Source organism: Dermacentor andersoni, chromosome 7 (genome assembly GCF_023375885.2).
Source record: "Dermacentor andersoni chromosome 7, qqDerAnde1_hic_scaffold, whole genome shotgun sequence".
Classification (NCBI taxonomy): Eukaryota; Metazoa; Arthropoda; class Arachnida; order Ixodida; family Ixodidae; genus Dermacentor; species Dermacentor andersoni.
Window position 1 is genome coordinate 82,581,701 of NC_092820.1, and position 24,134 is coordinate 82,605,834.

The window sequence follows — 24,134 nt, forward strand, 5'->3', positions numbered from 1 at the left end:
TAGGCGAAAACAGTTTCTCATTTTTGTCATAAAAAACAGGCGACCAATCGTGCCAAGTGTTATACTAAACTAAGCAGACAACAAAATGCAATCGTTCCGCAAAATTTTAGTAAGAACAGTGCAGCGGTGAGTGCAAAATCTTTTTTTTTTTGAACACACGCAGCCAAATATTCAGGACCCTGTACATTGCCGCTTGGGGCACACATGGCGATGCCACACAGGAATCGTAGAAAGGCAAAAAACAAGGCATCTGAAAAAGCAGTCAGCACCTGTATTTTACATTTTTGCTACCAGAATATATATTTTAAGGCATGCACAAACATTTGCTTTCCTATAACTGTTGCTGTGATGTATCTTATATTTTCGATTTTGTAATAGCAGACCACTATTGAAACAACACGTGATCAACCATATTTTTAGACTTACTTCATTATATCTGTGTTTGTTATATCGAGGTTTAAGTATATTTTAGTGTTTTCTCTATTTTAATGTGATACAGTTTTCATTGAGAAACCAAAGTTGCCATGTGGACATGCTCACTTTGGAATCAATCCACAGATTTACTATATCACATCACTCTCAAGGCATGACATTCGATTGGCAGCCACATACCATACTCCCTGATCTGATCGCAATGGTGAACTTTCACCGCTCCTTTTATATGAAGGCTCTTATGGTGCACACAGTCTGTGCTATCAGGACATAGCTGGCCGATTCTCACATTCATCAGGAATTAACAAGCCAGTAGCGTCACATAATGCAATTGGACAAGTGGTGAAATTTGCAGGCTTGTTACGGAGATAAGGTGATCACCAGAAATTTAGAACAGATTTAGTCAAGGTGTTGACAACATTCTAATGCCTTTATTTTTCAGTTGGAGCTGCAACGTTTCTTTGGCATTTAACAATAAAAAGCCAAGAAGGACACACACTTATAATTAGAACATAACATGCAAGTAAACTGAAAAGTGGTACAACACTAGGCAAAACAGAAAATAAAGGATCAAAAACAGACCGAACAGTGTGCTCCAGCACACTAGAGCTCAAATGCTCTCAAGGCATGCAGAACCTTTGAGAAATGCAAATATGCATTCACTGTATTCATACAGAAATTCATTCTGTATGAGTGCACTGATGACATGGAAACAGGTGAAAGCAAGCTGTGGTGTTAAACACTCCTGAAGCTGCAGAGTTGGTTACAAGACACCATAAGGGAAAAGGGGGGCTCTGAACCAATCGTGACCACTTCAGGTTTTTGGAGCATGCAAAGTACCATGTCACAGGCAGAAACCATCAATCCGCTCATAATAAAAGTAAATTCAAAATCAAGAAAATGCCACAAGTGCAGAGACAACAAAAAATCGTTTGCCTAGCAATGTTAACAAGTGATGTGGAATTTCACTGGCTAATTTCCCTATAAAATTTATAGTCAAAGAGTGCGAAGTGATATTTTACTAGGAAAGCACCGATGTGAACTATCCAGTGGTCAGACAACAAAATGCTTCATGAAAACATAGATGAAACTTGGAATGAAAACTGCAAATGCACAAGTTAGAATTCATTTTGAGAAAGGCAAAAAAGAAAGAAAAACGCAAAGCAAGGAAAGATAAGGATGCAGATGCATCGTTGTTTTCCCCTGCTTAGTGCGTTCTTACTTTTGCACTTTCTTCAAACTGAATCCTGGAATGAGGCACATTTGCTTCCTTTGCAGCAAGCACTTACATGATACCAAAAGAAATCTCAATGTAGATAAAAGGTCAAACTGGCATTTTCTCGAATAAAGCTGTCTACAAGCACAACAAATTAAAGCAAAAATTGCAGTACCATCTTCTTCCAATAGTGAAAATGGGGCCTGGACATGCCTTGCTCTGCAACGACTATACTTGTACACCATGTAAAAACAACCTAGCCCATGAGGAGTATTTCTCACACCTAGTTTCAGCCAGATTCCAATTTCTCCGACATTGTGATCACAACTTAATGAACAACCACAGGCCTTCACACAAGTTATTCCACTACTGCGGCCTGAGTACAAATGATAGTGGCACAGTGGGTGGTGCTCATGGACACATGAGCACAGGCACTAACATTCACCACGAGCAAGTCCTCTTTGTATGCTTACTTGCTTACATCTACCTTCAATGCGCATATGTAATTTGTGATTTTGCAAACCACTGTATCTACTCAAAACCATGTCGAACATGAATATAGGAGAAAAAGAAAAACAATTTTAATTCGAATATAGGTCATCCCTTATATTTCAAGAAATACTAGTTTCAACATGACAAACATTAATTTGCTATAAACTCGGCTACAAAATGTCACTAGTCAATGACACAAGCTGCATCCTCATTAGAACTGCCCGGGAAGTCGTCCTCGTTGGATACTTCGCAGGCGTCCTCAGCACCCCAAAAGACGTCGGCCGTTTAACGCATTGGATATGCAGCATTTCTTAAAGCCAGTCCGGATAATCTCCAGACTGGCAGGCACGACAGAGTAACTGCATTAGATCAGTACTTTTGCTAACTTTGTTCACAAATGTAAGTCCAGATTCTTTGGTCATGAATATAGGTTGATAGCTCATTATGGGTAACATTTTCTAAAAGAACGGTCACCTATATTTGAATAAATATGGTACATCATAAAACAGAGTAATTGCATGATGCATGAACACAAACAGCGTTCCTTTATCTGACTTCAATAAATGTTCAGTAATTGTAGTAGCACAAGCAGACTAGGATGTCGTGACTCATTAATGGGGCTTCCTCGTGTACAAACAGGAGCTCCCCTGAAAGCACTGTTGCGACACCAGCAATTCCGTGCACTCTAAAAATGCACTCAAGGGTTCCACAATATGCCATAAATATTGGCAATCAGTCTTTCTTTTCTTTGGAGAATGATGAAACTTTAACATATTCATTACTACAAAAAATGCACTTATTTGCCCTTTATCCTCTTTTAACCACTCAACCTTTCAATGAAGTCATCTGATGCAGTACAAGAACGCTTAGACTAGAGTTCTTAAGATGGCATTTTATAAGCAATAATGTGGCATTCAAGCTTTCTCTTTAGCCATAATGCAGCATTCAAACTTTCTTCTGGTTCAACATGCAAGGCAACACACATGTATTCATTTTCTGGACTCAACCTTTAGGATAATAAATACATTTCATATTACTGTTCCCATGACAATATCGGATTAGAACAAACTTCCTGGAGATCTAACTTCCTGGCAGTCTACAAATTCTGTTTAGATCATTAAATAGTGTGAGCCTGGCAGTCTACAAATTCTGTTTAGATCATTAAATAGTGTGAGCCTTTGCCAATCAGCATGTTTTATTGATGCTGTGCAATTACTATATGAGTGCAGTATTTAATTATTTCTGCTGCACAACTACTGCAACATAATTACGTGTTTTATTCACATATCCCTATTAGTGGTAATTTTGCAAAGTGCATTGTTCTGGCAATAAGGGTTTCGTTGTTCTTGAAAAGAAATCTGCCAGGAAAGTTGTGTTACCACTGGACATAAGCAAGGAGCTTCTGAAACATTTTTTGTGTGGCTCTACAAATCAAACAACCACCCTTTGCTATGTCCCACAGCTATGGAAACAAGAGCAGGGGAGTGCAATGACTAAAAGAAATCATAGTTGCAAGAGGCCCAGTACTATATCACTGCAACATCTAAACTTGCCAGCATTTTTTTTTTCTCATTTTGAGCCATACGATTGGAACACTTCTTCAACCTAACATGGCAGTAACATGGCATTGGTCGAGCGAAAGGTCACCACTTTCTAAAAGCAACACCAGCGCCAAACCAACCTGCTCTTAAACTTTGTAGCTTTGCCGATTCAACAAATTACATAAGCTCATTCTCGGTTTTGATTCCACGAATGTGCACCCTGTCTATGTGCCTCTTCAGGGTATCTTGCCTCGCACATACATAGGGGCACTGGCTGCACGGAAAATTTCTCTCGCCCGTGTGGGTGCGCAAGTGACGCTCCAAGAGAGGGGCCGTGACCGACGCGTAGGAACACAGATTGCACTTGTACTTCCTTTCTCCCGTGTGCGTCAAGCTGTGTCGTCTCAGGCCGTACATGTCTGAAAACGATAGTAGGCACACGTGGCACAACGGTCGCTCTCCGCTGTGAGCTCCGATGTGGTTCTTCAGCTTGTAGGCATATATCGTGGAGAAGGAGCACAGGTGGCAGGAGAACAGCTTCACCATCCTCTGCTTCCTGAATATCGGGCAGGGACGCGGTATCCACTGGGACTTGAAGAGCCTACCCATGTCAGTTGATGATGCCTCGGTTTCCTCCCTGTCATCATCGGTTGCTGAATGCAAAGGCATGCCAGGGCTGTTAGCACTAAGCACCATTCCTGCAGTGGCAAGAAAACTGCATTTCAAGAGCAAACACTAAATCATATAAACAGTGCTGAAATGACGGTACCCCCCCCCCCCACACACACACATATATATTATGCAAAAACATGTGCTTGTCAGCCACCCTTCATGAGAAATACAAAAATGTTTACACAATGAAACACATACATGTTCGTGATACCCCCCCTCCAGCATATCAAGGTAAGTGACAGTAACCAAACAAAACAAAATAAGCACAAGAATGTGGAAGTGAAATGTGAAACGTAACGTCACCCATGTCCCCTCTGGAACAGGAAAGAAACATCAGCTTTGCCTGTAAGGCGCACTGATGCTACACTCACACAACACAAGTTGCCCAACAATGCTACCTCTGCTGCCTCAGTAATTTCCCCAAGTGGCTTGATGTGCACTTCTCCTTAATACAAGTGTACTGTTCAATTACACGTGCTGTTGTGCCTCCTAAACCTGATTGTGTTATTGTGCCACCAGCTTCCCACACGAACCTACATGTCTTTCTCTGAATAAACACCAGTTGACAGTTGAGCACTAGCTCAGTCCTGTCTACAGAGCTGTTTGAACAGTGTTGAAACCTAGCCAACTGTCCCAACTTAACACAGCTGCCAGGTCATACAAGTTAAGTGATGCTCACTGCTATATGCAACAACAGCACCATTTTTTAACGGTGAACTCCTGCAAGTGCCGCAACATTATTCCTCATCTATGCAACATTATTCCTCATCTAAAAAAGTCAGCTAGGTGTTACAGTAAATACAGACAACTCAAGAGAACATAACACAAGTTCACGGCCCAAACAAAGTGCACAAATGTAAATGCGTTATATGATTCAGTACACCGAGAAATGCAGCTTGCTGCACACACAAAACAAGACCCGCATATTCAAGCTGCTAAAGCCAGCCAATACATTATGAAATTAGCATTGTGAAACACTCCTCAAGAAATCGACACTGGTCCAAAATATTTTCAAAGATTTCCAATGGAAAAAAGCCAAGTGAAGTGACAGTAATAAGCATGCTTTTATCCTTTGAACATGGAAATGCGTCATTTGATTTGTACAGAAAGCTGTGCAAAATGGCACGGGGCAACACTTCATAATAAAATGTTGTAATGAAGCGAATTTGTATCCACATTAACTTGAAGACTGCAAAATACACTGCAAAAAAGATTTTTTTTTTTGTCAGCATTAAAGTTATTGCACCTTCAGTTTGTAGCCCCACCTATGGGTTTAGCAGTCAGCTGAACCTTCTGCAAAGTCTACGATGCCACTGAAGTAACATTGGGACGTGCCAACAATTATTCAGTATCAGTGCAGGTGTAACATAGTGACCAACTGACCAACATTTCAGCATTGCTGAGGTCCTAGATCCTGGCGACCACTCTACATCTTTCATGTTTCAACTAGAAACAGTTCTTATTGACAACAGGTACGTCAAATAACAGCGGCCGTTGCCTACAACTGCCATTGGTGATACAGAGCTAAGCATCAAGAAAACCGTCACAAACAAACAAAGACTATTCAAGAAGTTAGGATGCACAAAGTCTCTCTACTTGAACTAACTTCCTTTGGTTGCACAAGCTTTCTCATATGCACCAGCTAGCTTGGAAGGAAGTCATTCTGTAACAACAGAGCTAGAATGGCAGAAGCAAATGCATAGGAGGCAAAACAGCAGACATTTCATTTTTGGGCAATGCTTCCAAATGTGTCGCTGGTTCCATGCCATGCAGCTTGCAACTAGGCCCTGAAATGGAGAGAAGCACTGTTAAATAAAGCAAGAACTCATAGTGACAATACAGTCACATAACTGCATACAAAGCATCGACAGTGTTACAGCGACACTTGGGATGCGACACCATTCATGTGTGAGACGCAGGCAATGGTGGAGCCCCACAAAGTCAAAAGTGAAAGCTGTCTTATGATCTCATGAGATGCTTTCCATATGCATTGAGGGAAGGCAGGTGCAGCAACAAGGTGCAATGTTGTCATAATTCACCCTCACCTGGTGTAGTGATCTCGCTGCAACTCCTCAGGTAAGAGAGCTGCGTTAGTTTTCAAATAGTGTACGGAACTACACATACATTAAACACAAGCACTTTCCATAACATTACGATGTGCGTGATTTCTAGAGAGAAAAGTTCAATGATATGGAACACAGCGAGACTGTTGGTGTAATGTATGGGAATGAAAATGCAAGCATAAGCAGGGATTGCATCATCTGATGCCTGTTGTCAAGCCTGTCCCGAGACAAGACAATATCATTGGCCCCAACTTATTTCTCTGGTGATGCATCTCATCAGGACTACAGATATCCTGGCCGAGATTTCGCAGCAATGCATTTTTTGATGCTTTGACCTTTTGGCGCTTTTTACATTCGTGAGTGGCCGTTCTGGATGCTCCACCTGGGGCGGGGCATTGCTTGAACCCCCAAGAATGAAAAAAGCACCACTGCAAAATGGCGCCCTCGCAGTCACTGAACAATCTCAGAAATTGGCGAAGGTAGATGTTTATAACACGCAGTTCAGGCGAGTGAAAAGAATACAAAGTCTTAATCATTATTTACTTGGAGAAACTACAGTGAGAGCACAGCCATCAAAATATTTTGTTGAAGCAGCAGCCACCATTTCTGCCACGTCTGATGCTATTTCCTAGTGTGTGCAAACGCTACGTACATTAAACTCAATTCGATAACGTACAGACATGCACACTGAGAGTGCTTAACATTTTTTTTTAGTGCGCAAAAGGCCTTTAAGCTTTAAGTTGGATACATGAGAGCTAGTTGGTGAGCAGTTATCATGAAAAATGTGTATTCAATTAATTTCTAATTTTTTTCTCTTCATGATGACCTTTTTGTTTGCTTGAGTATGTTATTGTAAAACTGTTAATTTCATTTATGTATACCAACAATTCCTTGAGGCATTATAACAGAAAGGTCAAGTACAGTAGCAGGAGCTTCAAATGACACAGCAAAAAAATTAATTACTACAAATGTGTTAATTGGTTTTGCATGACCAGAAGCAATAAAAATAAAAAGACCACAGTTTTGAAACCAACAGTTGCTCAAACACATTGCAAGTTTGAATGTCATCCTCATAAATACTTCAAGATAAATAGCAATATCCATACAAGTTTAAGTATCACAATAGTTACTACAAGAGAAAACCTCTGTGTCAGAAATTCTGTGTCTGAACCATATGTGTAAGGCATTATTACAAAACAAGAATGCTACACCGAGTGTGTATATTAATGTAATTGCAATAGAAAACCTCAGTGTAAATAGAAGGGTACGTAAACCGAAATAGGGTGAAATGTACAGCAGGAGGATGGTGCAACAAATGATAGAATGTAAATGAAAGTGCAACAAATCTGCAAAAAATATGGCAGCATGAATTCAAGAGCAAATGCACAACTGCATCTATTCATGTGGAAAAACTATAAGGTTGAGTTTTCCCAACATGAAACATTTTAGAATATTCCATAAGATGCAAGACAATCTTTGCAAGTCAAGATAGATGCAATTAGATCTTAAAACCATAAACTGGGTGTTTCTCTTGGTATATTTTTTTTTGCAGTTTGGGTTTGTTAGTTTATCATAAAAAAGCCCACAAGTTTTGCAGTGGGGCAGCAAATAGTCTGGAAACAGTTACAGAAATTTCCACTTAGTCTACATAAAGTAACAACTGCAAATGTTTTTTTTTTTTTTTCCCCACTATATGAAGCCCCTGCCACCTTTCACTTTTATGAGGATCATACAGGAAGCTTGACAGCCACCGCCAGATTCCTTGACAATTGACAACTAATCAGTGCTTTTGGCAAGAGCAAGAAAATTTCCTCTGCCTGGCTCTCAAATAAATGCTCTTCAGCTCAAAAAGTGTAACTTGCATAATAATGCAACCCACTACAATCGTTGTGGCTTATTGCTTACTACAACAATCATGTCAAAATAAGTTCTCACATTCTTATTTGCTACCGATGAGCTCACTAAGCCATGTCGACGGCAGTCCTCCTGATTCATACCAACTTACAAAGCCCAGCTGAGTCAACCGACTATGTCTACTGATTGACTTGTTAATTAATGTCCCAAAACAATGACAGATGCCATAGTCGTGTGATGTGACCATCCGACTCTTTGCAAAGATGTTGTGTTCTTGGCAACCTTGCTTCTAATTCTGTATTGCTTCCTCTTCCCTTTCCACAGGGGTCTCATTTTCAGACTGGAGACTGTAAATCAAGTCAAGGCAGGTCACAAAGCATGCACGAAACAAATGTCACTTTCAAGAAAAGGGCTGGTAAATGCTTAATTTTCAAACTGGAGCAACACTAAGTCTACCTTCAATCCACAATTGGCTACCAAGAATCGTAAAACATGCTTTTGCAAAATGCATTCTTAGAAGTTGGCCTCTTCCTGCAGACGCTGCTTCATGTTCTGCACTGCCCGCAGTTGACTGGCAATACATTGTCTTCTGGGGCTACATTTTTTGTAACTATTCTTCTCACGGTTCATTCTTTTGTCCATCTGCCATTGTTGGCTTTTGTCCCCAACGTTATAAGCCGGGGACCTATGTTTACTTGTGTCTCGATTTGCGATTACAATGCGAAATGCGACGAAACCACTTTTGGATGCCAAGTACTATTTAGAATCGCGAGAAGTAAGAGTCACATTTTAAAAAGAATTGAAAGTAATGGCGCCTTTCTTGGTATGGGGGCTCTCAAACAAATTCCGGGCATAGAAGGACAAGTGAGAATGCACTACAATGCATTTTGAATGCCTAATAAGCTCTTTTGTGGTATTGTGGTTTTGTGGAGCTGTTCGTGATTGGAATGCTTTAGCCCAGACGGTAGTCACACAGCACACTGTTGACAAATTTGTTGAATTTGTTGCCCAACAGTACTGTCACTCATGACTAAGTGATGTTATCAACATTGTCTTTATCATTGTACTAATTACCAAATGTTTTTGGAAATGTGTGATGTGAAATGATGGATGATGCTATCAATTGTATATCTCATGCTTATTCCTTCTTTTCTTCCTTTCTGTTTCTTTGCAAATCATATGCAATTGAAATAAGCTCTTTGTGCGTTATGTTTTTGCCATACTTATTGCTGTCAACATAGGTCCATGAAACTCTACATTTACTAAGTACCCTTTTGTATCCTTATGTAAATGCCTGTAGTACAATGTCTACAGGCACTTCTAACCCACTCCTGTAAAAATCCCTGAGGGGATTGACAGTATCACAAAATAAATAAAATAAATAAATAAGAGTTATAAACAGGGACAAGGTGCCTCGGAAAGGCTGGCCAATGTTTGCCAAAAGTGGCCTCGTCATCTTCGGCAGGTTAGTTTTAACGGGTTAGTAGAGTGACGTCATGTTCAGTTGTTGTTGGTGGTGGCTGGCTAGCCGTACTTTTTTTCCACAATTTTGAGGAGGTGCGACCCCTACACGGGACTGAACCTCTTGGTCAAAATGGTGCCAGCACAGTCTTCTTTGTGCACACCCTAGATCCCTGGAAGCCCTATTACATCAGAGGTCAATGCGCAGCTCTCACCATCTAGCAGCAGCACGCGGAAGTGCGCAGCATCCGAAAATTTGTCAATGCGCGCACACGGCATTGGGGCACTGAACACGATTGCTTCTTTGTTGGAAATTTCCTTTTTTCCAAATTTTGGAGTGCCAAGTTGGGGGTGCGGCCCTTACACAAGTCTATACAGTATGTTGGTTGATGAGCGTTCATCACAATTCCAAGTGCCGAGAGGAAATGCTGCATGGAAGGCTCGGTATAGGAGCTGCATAAGGTACTAGATCATCAATGCCACAATCAAAAGTGTGGGCTTTACTATCTAGAGTAAGACGTGGGCATTGTGCAGTGGAGATTAATTTTTTTTTCAGGAGTAGCCTTTTCCAGCCCTCAAAATGCACAGATGTACTACACTGATATGCAGATCCCTGGAGACAGCGCACTCATTGTTGCATTTCCAATGCTGCAGTCTGTCAAAGCTTGTCTTTTTGTCTACCAACTTTAGTTGAAGCATATGCGTCACAGCAGAGTTGAATGTATGACATGACATGACATGACACACAAAAGGTGCCTTCAGTTCTCTACTGTGCTTGGAATCTCGCACAAAAAAGGCAGTGCATGCAACGCCCGCAATACCACTGTAAGTGGTGTTTGTACTGACGCCTTACGATTCCTCCGTCACATTCGAGCAAAAGCATCACACTACATGTTTATTTGGTCAATGAAACGGAAACAAGAATGCCCTTAAACAGCTCAAAATGCTTGTAAAATGCGTCATGTGCCCTTTGACTTTTGCACAATTTGTATGCAGCACAAGCAAGCTACAATTTGCAATGAGCAGCATATTTTTCCTTTCATCAAGAAACAATTGGCAGCAATGTCTGTGGCACTAGAATGCTTTACATTGCTAATAAAGCAGTGAAGAAAACTAAGCCATCATGTGCTTGCACGTAAATGTTTATTTTGGCCAAACAAAGTGATAGAAAAAGACATGGGCAATCTAAATTCAACAGAAAAAAAAAGCAAGTCAATGCTTCAATGCACCAATGTCCTCGGAGTAAAAAGTGTTGCAAAGACAACTGGCGACCATACTGCATGCTTCAGCACTTGCAATTTTAGCAAAGAAGAGAACAGGAAACCGACTCCCAGAAGCTTTCCCTGCATTATTACAAAACAATTGAGATGGTGGTGGTGGAAGCATCTTTCACTAACAGCCAATAACATTCGGCTAGGGCAAAGCAGATGGGATGGTTCAAAATGAGCTTACTTACAATGTAGTTTGGCAATTTTAAAGTTAAAAGCTGTGTTAGGATCGCTTTATGAATACAAATTAAAATTCTGTCATCCCTTTGAGTGACATGACTGAGTTATAACCATCTGGCTGCCACTGCACACTCCTGGTCATACCAAAGATCATTTGTGACAATGAAAAATCCACATATTGGTATGGTAGCACCATCGACTCAGAGGTCATTAAACAAAAGTTTTATGATAGATTTTTTGTATGGCATATGAAACAAAGCTTATCGACTGTCAATACAGCCTGCCTCTCTTGTTTTCCAACGTGGTCAACCAGTGCAATCTTTTGAAAGATGCTAATTCATGAACTTCATATGAACTCTGATACAGGGGACTTCAATGTTGATAACTAAGTGCGTAACGGTGACAAAGAGGCCATGTTGCCAGAGGAGCACCAATTATCTTAGTGATATTTTATCTTAAGTCGTAATTTCATGTTCAGATTTTAAAATGTAATAAAAATACATTAAAATTGAAATGTGAAAATTTTTTTGAATATATAGAATACATTTTAATATAAGAAATATATAAATGTGAAATACTGATACCACCAATAAGTCGCATTTCAACTTAAGATATGGTAATGGGTTATATAAGACAAATTTGTTGCATTTCAGAAGAACACTTCACACTCAGGAGGTTAATATGCAAAAAAAAGGGACATTTAAGGACTTTTTTGTGCATAGAACCATGGACACATTAGTACAGTACCTGGCCCAGCATGTCGTCGCAAATAGGTACAACAGTTTCTTCTCGTACGGGCTGATCGATGGCATGCCAACACATCTCTTCTTTCTTTGTGGCCAGGGTACACGTCGCGAATACTGTGTGCCCTTTGATTTCGATTTATTTGCATGTAGCAGCAGCAGATGGAGAAAGGCAAGGTACAACCGCAGTCTTAGTAGCAGTTCACCAGGTGGCTCGAGGGCGATGACTCCATTGAGTTAACATGTTAATGCATTCAATGCATCTGTTTGTGTGTGCCAAATGTTGCACAAGACTGTATTTTCAGCAACGTACGAACCTGCGAGCTTGCTTCTTGGTGCACTCTTCCAACTTCTCTGCTTACCTTATATGTGCTATCACCGTTCGGTACAAGTTGTAACTTGCAGGACGGGGCTGGAGTGTCCTTTAGGTCAATCTGGTAGCGCTGATGTGCAACGCGCATGAGGAAAAAGTCCAGAGGGTTTTGCCGCTCCACCAATGCACATCAGTCCCCGTGCTTCGTGTCATTGCTTCCTCCAGATGTGAAGCGGCAATCTTGTGAAGCCACGACACACTAGGCTGCTAATGCTTAGCACAGCATGCTTCGCAATGACACACTGCTGATCATTCGCACGCCAGTGTATTTCGCAGGGCTTTTAGGTGCGGTGTGCCTGCAAGCCGATGCAGGCACACCACACCCAAAAAGCAGCTGATGTGCATTGATGGAACAACGATACACCCTCTACTTTTTGCTCGAGTTTGTATCATATAGGCGAGATGAGCTCATACTGAACGTTAGAGCTTATACTGGATGCAATAATACATCCTTGCACACTTTACCGAGCTTATTGGGGGCTGTAAACATGATGAAAACCGCTGCTTCTTACATGGTTTTCTTCTGCAGAAGGTGGACACCTCGTGCATCCTCGAGGTCCCCTCGCTCTCTCGCTCACAGTCGCACAGAAGAGATTGAGGGATGAATGCAAATTATCTGGCAGTGTTTGCAGCTTGTTTCATTTCTTTGTTATTTTGAGCAAGAAAAAATTCTGAACATTGTAAAGTTTCACAGCTGAAGATTTTACCCTTCAATAACATGACTGATTCAGAAACTAAATGAGGCTTGCACAATGTATGATGTGTTTTGTGATGTGTAATGAGAAACTGGCTTACTACTACATAAAGGGTATGCTTTGTAAATGTGCTAAGGTTCTATCTCCAAAATTTATGGATACTGGTGAGGCTGGGAACATTACAACTTCAGTGTATGTATGCATGCCTTTAGATGTAACCTTAATGCTGAAAGCAGCCTTCTGTAACTGGCGTCTCATATATATAATAAAGTAAACCACTTGTATGTGCTGTATCATGAAAACAGTGAACATTTTATAAGCTGCTATAATGGCTTTCATAAAAGGGTGTTTGGTTTATTGAACTTTATAGAAAGTGTGTTACACAAATGACAAGATTTATGGTTCCAACTACATCTAAGACAGGCAGAAAATTTTTGAGCGCCGACACCTTTAACATAAACAATGGTGCCTGACCAGATGACACTTGAAAAAGTCTGTGCAACAGATTTCATGCCTGCCTAAAGAAACAGTAGCTCTCGAATAATATCACAAATAGCATTATGACATATGTGAAACTCACAACCTACAAGGAACCATTTGAATCATTTTTGCAGCAACAAGGGAGAAAATTTCTGCTAGCAAAATGACAATGGATTGACAGAATGCAATGTGACAAATTCAATGTTCGTGATTCATATACCCAAGTAGTGAAAATTTTGGGTCAATGTCAGCCAATTATTGTGCCAGCATTGCCCTGTGTGGGGCCAATGTGACCCACATTTACCTAATGTGGACCCTTTGCCTGATTGGCAGATGCACTTCTCTGCAATACACATTTGCCTATTTAATGGCAACACCAGTTACAGTTCAAAGACCAGCATCTACATCTTCCATGTCATAAAGACCAACAAACTGCTCTTATGCGCTCTTTACAAAAAATGACTATGCGCCATTAGCGTGGCTTAGCATGAAACCTAATCTTCAAAATTATGAAAAAAGTCTGTTGGCCCAGCTTTCTGTACTGCTAGGGTAAAGAACTTCCCGTCTTAAAACAACTTCATGCAAGAAAATTTAAGCGTGCTTAATCTTCAGACAAAATGTTCCATTGAATACACTCATTCTTTAAGTGCGTTAAAAATTCAAGATGCCTAAAACTCACCGGCTGCCACAGGCCTTTTAAAAATGTAATCATGCAAGGTATATGCATATAAACATAGAGGCACATATACCAACTAAATAACCACAAATATAATGATAAAGTATGAAGCACAATATCACTGGTGTCAAGAACAACAGAAAAGAGAACAATCCAAAACTTGAAAGGAATACACTTGGCAAACAGAGGAACACACACGCAACAATGAAAATTAAATAAAATTGACAGAGAATAAAAGCGTGGAATAAAGAAATCTACATAATGGACATAAATACCAAAGCTCCGATCACTTACCACTTGGTGAAAAAAGAAAGCCAAAAAAAAAAAAAATCACTATGTCAATCCGCAGCGCGTTGCGACCAATGATGCAATAAGCTCCTGTGCGTCTGCCATCCGCTCCATGGCCTTCCGGATACCGACTACCTCCGCAATCACAGCATCAAATGCTGCAGTCTGTACGTGTTTCTTCCCCGAGAAGTCCGTCAGGGCTTGCAGTGCACCATCCTCGAACTGGAAAAAGAAAGCAAGGAGGGGGCCCCTCAATAGACTAATCGTTTTCATGAATGGAGTTCAGTTGTTAGTCCAGCCACCTTCCTGTCTCTTTGTCTATGTCTGCCTCCTGATTTTTTCTACTCTCAAGTTTGCTGGCATTCTCCTAGTATAACCATGTACCAACTAGCCCAACAAGCCACTCTCAATAGACTAATTGCAAGACAAACTTCACTACACTTGTTGTTGCAGTGCTTATTTAAGACAATTTACACAAACTGTATGGGGGAACATGGCTAAAGCCACAAGGGCTCAGGAGGTCAGGCCAGTTGCAACACTGAAGCAGGCTGACGGGTAACTGGAGCGGTGTTTATGGGAGTGCAACAAGTGGCGCATCGTGTGGCATTTCTCGGGCATCACATTCATGTATATGCTGGTAATGTGCAAGGACAGCGAATCACACTGATGCAATGGGAGCAATCAGTTTGAGACAAGCTAGGTCGTCTCGTGCGGTGCACGTAAATGCTGGTGGGTCACATTGAGGAAGAAGGACTGCTGCCACCATTGCTCTCCTCCAATCGGTGGCAGAATGCAAATTGCCAGAAACAGGTTCAGGCATGCTTTGGACTAGGGCAGATGAGCCATGCATAATTTCTGTTGCATAGCAATTACCGTGATGCACTAAAGAATGCGACATGTTACTGTCGCATTCATATAAATGCGGCTTGTGTGAAGAAACAGACTTTTTGATGCGAAGCATTCCTTGCCTCAATGCAGCCACATTGTAATTTGCAGGTACTATATATATATATATATATATATATATATGAAATCAAGGTGTAGACGAGCCGTATGTAAAAATACTGAAAGATATCTATAGCCGCTCCACAGCCACCGTAGTCCTCCATAAAGAAAGCAACAAAATCCCAATAAAGAAAGGAGTCAGGCAGGGAGATACGATCGCTCCAATGCTATTCACAGCGTGTTTACAGGAGGTATTCAGAGACCTGGGTTGGGAAGAATTGGGAATAAGAGTTAATGGAGAATACCTTAGTAACTTGCGATTCGCTGATGATATTGCCTTGCTTAGTAACTCGGGGGACCAATTGCAATGCATGCTCACTGATCTGGAGAGGCAAAGCAGAAGGGCAGGTCTAAAAATTAATCTGCAGGAAACTAAAATAATGTTTAACAGTCTCGGTAGAGAACAGCAGTTTATGATAGGTAGCTAGGCACCGGAAGTGGTAAGGGAATACATCTACTTAGGGCAGGTAGTGACTGCGGATCCGGATCATGAGACTGAAATAATCACAAGAATGAGAATGGGCTGGGGTGCATTTGGCAGGCATTCTCAGAACATGAACAGCAGGTTGCCATTACCCCTCAAGAGAAAAGTGTATAACAGCTGTGTCTTACCAGTACTCACGTACGGGGCAGAAACCTGGAAGCTTACGAAAAGGGTTCTACTTAAATTGAGGACGACACAACGAGCTATGGAAAGAAGAATGATGGGTGTAATGTTAAGGGATAAGAAAAGAGCAGATTGGGTGAGGGAACAAACGCGAGTTAACGACATCTTAGTTGAAATCAAGAAAAAGAAATTGGCATGGGCAGGACATGTAATTAGGAGGCAAGATAACCGATGGTCATTAAGGGTTACGGACTGGATCCCAAGGGAAGGGAAGCGTAGCAGGGGGCGGCAGAAAGTTAGGTGGGCAGATAACATTAAGCAGTTTGCAGGGACGACATGGCCACAACTAGTACATGACCGGCGTAGTTGGAGAAGTATGGGAGAGGCCTTTGCCCTGCAGTGGGCGTAACCAGGCTGATGATGATGATGATGATGATGATGATGATGTATATATGTACCTGTCAACAGGTCCCATTGTGCACTGCCTTCGAGATCAGCCCAGTTCGGATCATTCCAGACAAACACTACCCCCTGCTCACTATCATGGACACTGAAGCACTGATGAAGTATTTTTTTTCTCCATAACTGAGCACTTCATGAGTAGCTGCCAGACTCACCTCAATTCCCTGTGCACTGACTTCTTAATTGGCTACTGCCACGCCATAGTCGTGTTGCTGCCGTCTTTGAGCCACCTTCGACACCATCATACCTTTGTCAACACTATCGCGCCATCACCTTGTCGCCATGGTATCATTGCCCACACAACCGTGCTTCTTACATACACACATTGGCCCATCTGGTAACATCTTGCAGAATCCATAGATATCGAGTAGCTGCCATTACCACATGCAAACCGGTTTAATTAGCACCGAAAATGAAGGGATATGGAAATCAAGAGAAAGATCTTAGGATAGGAGCAGGGTTTCAACCTACCACTAATGTCCCTAATAATTCACTCGTAGAACCCACGATGGAATTGTTTTTGGCATTCCCTTCAGGGTTGCCTAGTACAACAGGAAAGCAGGGGTGCAATGTCTAATCGAAATTTACATGTACTGCTGCTCGTTTCAGGAGTACCTGCCTTGCATTGAACATGCGCATCTTTCAGCTTTGCTGCGGTAACTACTACACTCTAGATAAAGTTTAGACCATTTGGAGTGTATCTTGCCCCTGAACAATTACAGACATCTCTTTTGGTTGCCTTTGCTTTTCCTGAAAACTTTCCGCTTGCTACTTTCCCGTCAAGAATGCTGTTTCAAGCTGATAAAGCACATTCGTGAGCTGGAAGTATACAGAGTGTACAGCGTTCACCCCGTAAGAGCTTTATTCATTCTGACCAAAAGTCACCTTATTTTGCTTCATCTTATGGCTTATTTTCAAACTTCACTCCCTCAAAAACCCTTCTAAAATATTTTTTCAAGTAATCTGCTTCATTTTTCAAGTGTGAAAATGTAATTCAGCCACTTTACTATGCAATACATATGTACTTGTCATTGCCACAAACAGTACACTTAGAAACAGTGAAAAATGCGTTCTTTTACCCTGTTTCAACATCAGCGATTCTACGAAGAAGCCATCTTCTTTACAGAAGAACGCTTTTCGTGTGTTCTTGCGCAATGGAAAGCGGGACGGATACAGAGAACGGCTGTCAGTGTCCACGCTGCACCACTGTCGGGCCAAGTCAATGTTGTCTTCGCTTTCTGAATCATCACTTTCAGTAGAAGAAGTGATGAGAAGGCTATTGTAATCATCCTCTTCGCTTGAACAAAACTCTACTGCATCGCTTTCACTGTCAGAGTCAAGCAGCTGTTTTCTTTTAGATGCATGACTCACGTGCAAGCTGTCATTGACAGACGCCATCTTTCCAAATCTACCAAAATGCTCACTATTCCAAAAATGCAATCTTTGAGCGCTGACCAACTGCTGCCATCTATATAGCAGAAAAGAAAGACCGCAATAAAAGTACCCCTCCAGCGCTGACGAAATGACAGCCATCTATGTTGTAAAACATGAAGACTGAATTAATGCGGCCTTCGAGGCACTAAAAAAGTGCTGGCATCTATGTAGTTAAAAAAGGAAGGGGGGGGGGGGCAAGATAACCACGGATTTCAAATGTTGGCACTGCAGCCGTCTACATAATAGAATAAAAACTGAGTACACATGCTTAGTCCATCCAAATCGCTTTGAAAACGGTATTACTGCTGTTGACATTCTAACTTTGAAAGAGTAAAAAATTTTATATAAAGTTTATTGCTTTCATAGCTTCTATACCTAAGACAACAATGCAAACAAAAAAATTACATCTAATTTAATTCACAAACCAACAACCCAAACAAAAAATAACAAACTTGGCTTTTGAACAGGAAGCTATATGATGGGGCTTCTCTAGCAATTTTGTAATGTGGCCTGTAAAGAGTCCCTTTTGGGATTTTTGTGTGCATACTTTGCCACCAGCTGAACATGCAGTATGGTAGCATTCTGTCAGTCTTTCGTACTGCTGCTTTGTAACCCTGTAACATGTTCTCACTCTTTCCTGCCCAAAACCAGCCTTGACTAGAACCGTCTTTCCACCTCATTAGTTAGTGTTTCCAACTGTGACCGTTGTCGTGAAACTCCTGCCAGTGAAATTTAACCCATTTCATCATTTTTTTCTGTAAAGATTCTCTATGTCGGTAGGAAACTTCATCTTTTAGTGTCTTAATGGGCTGCAATAGTATTTTCTTACCGTAATTATTGCGCAAGCCTTGCATGAGTGTTTGACTTGCCGTTGCTATTAGAAATTATATTGGTTCCTATTTTTGAAATTTTCAATTGCGTATGTGCAAATGACTGCATTTATGTTGAACGACTGACCCCTCCCCTCGATAATGCCTGTATGTCTTGAGGGTACAATAAATAAATAAATGGTTTTGGTTGCACTGCCTCCAGGTTAAACCCAACCTAGTCTAGTAACGTTAAGTCCAGTCCATGTTACAAACCAGATTAGTGAAAACCCTTGCGAGGACACATGTCATACACATGCTGTCAAGATCAGACCACCAATTCACCATTTTTTGATAACACAGTTGTAAACAGGATAGGTCAGTGCAAGCATCAATCTCTCTTGTTTGAGGTCATAGTCTCCGTGATCCACTTGGTTTTTTACCGACGTAATAGTTTTGCGGAAACCCGCAAGGTGCTAGCCGCCTGGTTAGCTCAGATGCTAGAGCGGCTGCCCCACAAAGGTGGTGGTCTTGGGTTCGAGTCCCGGACTAGGACAAATTTTTTCTTTAACTACGAAGCTTTTTTTTTTTTGAGGAACCTGTGTGGGTTTCCTTTGTAGCAATTGCTACGATTGGGTGGATGTCACACTTTCCTGTTATTAGTTTTTTATTAATATACACCTTCTTCGGGATCAGTCCGGTTTTCTCGACGATCAGCCCATTTTGCTCAATGAGACACCCCCTGAGTCGCGACAAACCCCATGTAGGTAGGCAAAAAAAATGCTTCGCTTTAAAAAGCCTTCGCAAATGTATGCAAATCTTTTATACCCGTATGTCAAACACAGTGAAGGAAACTGTATAAGGGAGCTCTCTTATTTTTTTACAAGTTGAAAGGGTCCAGTCTGCCGATGCCCAATTCACTATATCCGAACTCTCTGCTATATCCGATGCATATATGCCGCTTCCACCGACACCGGCTGCGCATTCTCACCAACGCCTTGGTCACCCGTTGAAACAAGGTTTGTCATTAGAGAATTTTAGTGCTTCTGGTATTCCAGCAAGTGCGGGCGGTTTGCCGGTTGAGCGGGGGCGTAAACGTGAGCGGCCAGGTTCGTGGCACCAGCTGGTGGTGCAAAGCTCAACCACACAAACACAGAGCCAATTACTATATTCTGCTTAGCTGCTGGGGTAAATTTTCGACAGCGGTGTAATTGTGTTCACAATTGCGCCCATATTGAAAATTTGCGCCAGCAGCGAAGCAAGACATAGTGGGTCAATGCAATTTTAGCAGTGTGTTTTTCTGGTTGAACTCTACGCCACCAGGCAGCTGCATCACTCCGGCCGCTCACGTTTACGCCCCCGCCCATCCGGCAATCCGCCCACACCACCCCCGTTTGCCGGAATAGCGGACACGCTAAATGTCTATTACCTTGGTCATAACGGCCCCATACAGCCGCTTCGGGGTTCCTGCGCAGACTGCGTTACTGGGTGTTCGATGACTTACATTCGATACCGAGTGCCACACGGTGCACGGCCAGGGCGTCTGCAAGAACGTGCAGCAGGCATCGGTATAGAGCCGGCGTAGGTAGCATCGGTAAGGTTACAGTGAGTTCACTATACGGCGGTACGTTTGTGAAGCCTTCGGGAGTTGTCGGGCAGTGGCAGGCCAGGCCCCTACGACTTCCAAAGGGTGTGAGAACCACACAGCTTCGATGCCTTTAATGAACGAGTTACTCAGATTTGCACACATCAACGAAGTCTGCCTCTATAACCGAACGGGCGCGAAGGAAAAGCCTTCAATTGATTCGATCAGCGCGTACAACTGTGTTGCGCGTTCTCGGTACGCGCGATACGCGGACTTACGTCAACTAGTTCCTGTTTGATCGTTGTCGCCGGACCAGCCATAGCTTGTTCCCTGTCCTGCGTCTCGCTCTGTTGGTGCGGTTGTGGCTCGCTCGTACTCGCACCCAGACTGGGTACTGGCGGAAAGATGGTCGGCATGGCGCCGCCGCTGACGTTCACTCCATCGTCGAAGTGCAGCGAACACACGCACAGTTTATCGTCCACGTGTCTAAGTGAGACTTTGGGTATCACGGCGAGCCATTCCTTGCACTGGATGTCGTCCGCAGTGCAAACGTACAGTATATGCGACGGGTCGCTCAGTTCAAATTCGTTGGGGCAACCCCTGATGCTGCACGTTATCGCCGCCGTACCCTGCTCCATTGCGTTGGAGGGCGTCTGCAGTGACTCACTGCGACAATGCGTGACTACAAAGAAGAGTGACTGTTTACACCACGTCAAATGACGACGGACAGTTACACTGGGAACGGCCCCCCAAAAAACGTCGACCCTGAAACAGAGCTGCCATGAAACGCTACAATGCTGAAGCAAGGAGTGCCGTCACAGAACAGCGCGCGACATTACCACACGACTATCCAGACCATGGACCACAGAAATCATATGACAGAAACCATCAGAAACTACAGAAACGACCATGGAAACGACGGACAGCGCGGATTGGCATGGATTGTCGTGGATCGATTGAGTCTTCTTTCTCGCTATCAGCTCACATTATCATTATGCAAAAGAAAATCTAATTGAAGCGTTCGTTGCGCTCACCCTTTTCGAAATTTGTACTAAATTAAAATAATTGGATTGAACAATCACGCAGCATGGACTTTTTAGTTTCGATTCGCGTTTCGTTCCACAAGCGCCGCCATCCTGTTGTCAATGCATGACTTTCTCGTGGACAACGCAATTACACGATTCCGTCAAGTTCTTCAAGTTATTGCGCCAGCACGCAGTCGTAGTCAAAGGGTTTCCGGTCGTAGCTAGAGCCCATTCATTGAAAAACACACAAAAACGTCCACCTTCAACAGCCGTCCTAGCTGGCCGAAGCTGATCCGAGGCTTGGGCGAAATCGTCGTATTTTGTTGATTTGCCTTGTCGTGGCGCACCTTACAATCCGTAATTCTCGCTCATGTCCAGTGCTCCCTATGCAAGGTACGCCACAGCTGGAAAGAATATACAAACACAGCGCAGACTATCAACTGATTAGCAACTGCATTTCCTAGACTGCGTTGTGTCTATTTTTCTTCCTTTCGTCTCACGTTTATTCGCACCGTCCCCATTATGACCTTCAGCATTTCCACTTCTGCCACCTTTACCACTTGCACCTCACCCACTCTTGGCATTGTCAGCTGCTGCCAAAGGTGGAGGAGGAATAGACTTCATTGAAAAATTCACGGACGATTACGATAATCTCTAACGCGAAATCTGAGCGCAGCTGTACACAAGCGTGTCCTAAATTCGCCATGCATTGGCTGGCGCGGAGTATCTGTTTCGTACGGCGCGGTGCAAACGGAGAAAAGTGCGGCGCGACTGCCTCGCTAATCTGGAGAACGCGACAGCCAGCGGGTGGGCGAAGCGGGGGCGCGACTCGCAATAGCCGCCGACAGCCGCAGCTGACTGACCTCCCAGACGACGCGCGCTACTCTGGCGCCATCTAGTAGCTATCGTCGCCGCACTACGCTTCTCACGCTTTGGCTATACCCTCCTCTGTTGTTGTTGTAGCCTGTGACACGTGTGGCTCCTACCCACGATGGGGGATTGGCCAAGAAATGGGTGGATTATTCCAAATGCTTTCCTTCTCGCGTATTTCAACCCCCCGACATCCCCGCGACACCTCCATGGACATTGCCAAGACCACTAGTGAGGCTTCAGATACCCGGAATTAGTAAGAAATCTCACGTTTGCTCCATTGGCTTGAAGCAGCTCACCCTGTCACATATATTTACATTATATAGTGGGACTGTACAATTATATACCGATGGTTCGGTCACGCCATCTGCCACAACGGCCGCATTTCTCATCCCACAACTTGGAATTACTCAACGATTTCGATTAGACCACAAATCGACATCTACGGCTGCGGAACTTGCGGGAATACGGGAGGCTGTCCGTTTTATGAGAACTGGACGAAATGGACGATATTGTGCGATGCCAAATCAGCGCTACAGGCGCTGAAATACTTTTTAAAGAAAGGACCATACTATCTGCTCGTGCTGGAAATTGTCGAACTTTATCACAGTGCCGAGTCAAGTGGCCACGTGATCACCTTTCAATGGGTGCCTAGCCATTGTGGTGTTTTTGGTAATGAACTCGCTGACAGTGAGGCCTCCTCTTCCTCTGATGAAATATGGATTGCCTACTCGCGACCTGACACCAACTCCATGATCAAGGCACTCATGTAGGACCTTACAAAGGCTTACAGAGCCCACTCTCATAACATTCACAGACGTCTACATACGATTGACCCAGACGGTAAATTCTGTTTGCCCCCAAAGCTTACACGGAGCAAAACATCATTGCTACACAGGATTCGGCTTGGCGTTGCTTTCACCCGTCGCTACGCACACCTTATCGGCCAATCGAACAGCCCTGATTGTGTACACTGCCAGATGCCCGAAACAGTGCAACACGTACTTTGCGACTGCCCAGCATATATGCTGGAGCAAAGGACATAAGACAGTTTCCTAGCCAGCGTTGGCAGACAACTACTGTCGGAGGAAGCTATCCTCGGCCCATGGCCTGACACTGCAATTTCAATGCGTGCAACAAAAGTATTGAAGTTCCTGCAGGACACCATGCTCGACGAGCGGCTCTAGCGAGGAAACTGTCTCATGTACATAAGCACTCGCCACTTCTCTTATCATCATCATCCATCCCAATACTTTCACTCCCCTTCCCTCTTCCCCAGTGCAGAGTAGCAGACTAGAGCGCACTAGCTCAGGTCGACCTCTCCGTCTTTCCTATCAATAAATTCTATTCAATGTGTTCAACCCCCCGCTGCGCTTGCATCTTTCGCTCTGCTCGTTTACGCCGCCAAAGCTCGCCTCAGAAACGGACGAGGCCATCTCCAGCTGGGTGGCTTCGCCAGCCCAGGATGTCACGGCCCTGCGCAGCCAGTCTAGTCCCAAAGCCTTCAGCTGATTGATCAGCTAGTCGAGCCACTGCTCTGCGGTTAGTCAGAAAATGGGGGTGTGTGGTTGTGTTGTGCTCACTCCCATACCATATGGTAGTGTGTTGGGCACTTGGCAGTTCTTAAACTCTGTATCTGACCAACTAAGACTAATAATGTAAGAACTGCAAAAAGGAAGAAAACCTCACTGCACCGGTGCAATACCCAGTGTAGTTTTCGTGTTTCTTTTTTCAGTCCTAGCATATTAAGTAGCCTGCTGCAATCATTCAAGAAGGTAGGCATTATTAATATGCCAAAGAAAGTCAAGAAGGACAAAAGTTGCAAATCAAAGAACATTCTTTATTACATCTCAAATGTCCCATTGAGCTTTCATCTACACAGCAAGTATTCAATTTCACGTATATA

General features: G+C 43.0%; 1 long non-coding RNA gene across 2 annotated transcripts; it reads right to left on the minus strand.

Annotated features, from left to right (window-relative positions):
* Positions 1 to 843: 843 nt before the first annotated feature.
* On the minus strand, positions 844 to 21,503 carry LOC126534211 (uncharacterized). 2 transcript variants are annotated; one of them, XR_011895717.1, is made up of 3 exons: positions 20,612 to 21,418; positions 14,441 to 14,656; positions 844 to 4,379 (listed from the first exon to the last, which is right to left on the minus strand). It is a non-coding gene; the product is annotated as an uncharacterized lncRNA (long non-coding RNA). The 2 variants fall into 2 exon arrangements; XR_008613253.2 differs by lacking the exon at positions 844 to 4,379 and having other exon boundaries at positions 13,320 to 14,656; positions 20,612 to 21,503.
* Positions 21,504 to 24,134: the final 2,631 nt, after the last annotated feature.